Consider the following 2,795-nt stretch of genomic DNA (forward strand, 5'->3'; position numbering starts at 1 on the left):
ATCCTCACACCAAAAACTGTCCATAAGTGTTTTTAGTTGGCCCTAAGGGTATAAGAGAAGATCAAAAGGAGGAGTGAACAAAATCAGAAACATAGGGGAGGTAAGAATTTTAGAGGTAGAGGAAACTTTGGTAGAGAACAACAATCACCAAGAAATGAAGAGCAGCAAGGCCAAGAAGGCAGTGGGGACTCTCAAAGAGGATCATTTAGAGGATCTTATAGAGGAAGGAGCAATTTTAGGGGCAAGTTTGGAAACTCGAGAAGATGAAACACAACCTTCACCGGTAGGTGTTATCATTGCAATCAAGTTGGGCATATAATGAGCAAGTGCCCGAGAAAAGCCTCAAGCTCCACAAGCTCATACATGGGGGAAAGAAGAACTTAATTGTTACAAGAGGAGGACACTCAGAGTATAACTTATTCAATCAAAAAGGCAGGGCCGGTGACAGATGGAGAAAACTTGATGATGAGGAGAACAATGCTCGAGATACCCCAAGCTCAAGAGCCACCACAGAGGAAAAGTTTGTTTAGGACCACTTGTAGGTCACATGGGAAGATTTATAAAGTGATTGTAGATTCATGTTCTACTGAGAATATTGTCTCGGTTGAAATGGTGGACAAACTCAAACTGAAAAGATTGCCTCATCTCACTCCTTACAAGGTATCATGGCTCAACCGAGGTCAACATGTCTTGGTTGATGAACAAGCATGGGTAGATTTTGAAATTTGTGAGTATAAGGACAAATTACTATGTGACATATTGCATATGGATGCTTGTCATTTGTTGTTGGGCCGTCCATGGCAATATGATGTGAGAGCTACTCATGATGGAGAAAATAACAACTATCTTGTCTCCGAGGATGGGAAGAAGTACCAAATGGATCCACTACCTGATCCAAAGGAAGAAAAACAAATAGGCTTAAGTTTGATGTTGATGAGAGGAAAAGAGTTTCTCAAAGTATTGAAGCAAGAAGGTCATCAAGGCCATGCTATAACGTTGAAGCCTAGAGATGAAGCTAAGGCAGATCCAATGAGTGAAGTGCCTCAAGAGGTGCAAGGTCCACTCAAATAATATACATAAGTGATAGGGGATGACGTGCCTAATTTCTTGCCTCCAATGAGAGATGTGAATCATCAAATAGACTTAATACCAGGGGCCAATCAGCCAAATAAAGTTGTCTATAAAATGACACCTAGTCAAAATGAAGAGATCGCCAAACAAGTGCAATAACTCTTGGACAAAGGGTTTATCAAGAAGAGTCCGAGTCCATGTGTTGTTCCTACTATGTTAGTGCCTAAAAAGGGAGGCAAATGGAGAATGTGCACAGACTCTAGAGCAATCAACAAGATTACTATAAGGTACTAGTTTCCCATGCGAAGGATTGAGGACCTATTGGACAATCTAGGAGGTGCAAGTTACTTCACAAAGGTGGACTTGAAGTCTGGTTATCATCATATTAGAATCAGACCTAGAGATGAATGGAAGACAACCTTTAGAACCAATGAAGGCCTATATGAGTGGTTGGTGATGCCATTTAGCATCACCAATGCACCTATTACCTTCCAAAGGCTCGTGAATGAAGTCTTAGTTGAGTTTATTGGTAGATTTGTTATTTTGTATCTCGATGACATTTTGATCTACAACAGGTCCAAGGAGGAACACCTCAAGCATATGGAGATGGTCTTGAAGAAGTTGAAGGAGGCTCAACTCAAGATTAACTTTGAAAAATGTGAGTTTGAAAATAGAGCTTGTATACCTTGGTTTTGTTATTTCTCATGGATGTTTAAAGATGGATCCAAGTAAGGTAGAAATAATACTTAATTGGCCTATCCCTAGGGGCATAAGCGAAGTTAGAAGCTTTGATGGAATGGCATCTTTTTATAGGAAGTTTATGAGAAACTTTAGCCATGTTTGTGCTCCTATTCTCAATACCATTAAAGGAGGGATTAAATGTCACTTTAAGTGGACAGAGGAAGCCAATAAGGGGTTTGAAATATTGAAAACCAAGATAGCAGAGCTGCCAACCCTTAGATTGCCTGATTTCAATTAGTTATTTACAGTAGAATGTGATGCAAACCAAAGGGCAATAGGGGTAGCTTTAAGCCAAGAGGGGCATCCTATAGCTTTCTTATCGGAAAAGTTAAATGAAGTTAAGAAAAGGTACTCCACATATGACTTGGAGTTGTATGCAATGGTTCAAGCACTAAAAAAGTAGCGTCATTACTTGCTGCCCAAAGAATTTGTAATCTTCACTGACAATCATGCTCTTAGTTTCCTCAATGGGCAAGAGAAGTTGAACCAAAGACACCTAAAGTGGGCCGAGTACCTACAATCCTATACATTCACCATCAAACACAAGAAAGGGACAACCAACAAAGTAGCTGATGCACTAAGTAGGAGAGTCATGACTATGCAGGAGATACAATTGCAAAGTGTGGGTTTGAGTGAGTTAAAAAACCTCTACAAGGATGATAAGGATTTTGTAGAGATATATAATATTTGTTTTGATTTTTCTAACACCTCACATGTCTCTTATTCAAAATACATGATACAAGAGGGTTTGTTGTTAAAAGGTCATCTTCTTTGCATACCTCAATGTTCTATGAGGCAAAATATTATCCAAGAGAAGCATCGAGGAGGTCTAAGAGGTCATTTTGGCATTGATAAGACTTTGGAGCAGGTTGGTAGGTTTTATTATTAGCCCAAGTTGCAATCAGAAGTGAGAAGGTTTGTAGAGCAATGTACCATCTGTCAAAGAGCAAAAGGAACCTCAAGTAATGTAGGTCTATATCAAC

This window comes from Cryptomeria japonica, chromosome 9 (assembly GCF_030272615.1).
Source record: "Cryptomeria japonica chromosome 9, Sugi_1.0, whole genome shotgun sequence".
NCBI lineage: Eukaryota > Viridiplantae > Streptophyta > Pinopsida > Cupressales > Cupressaceae > Cryptomeria > Cryptomeria japonica.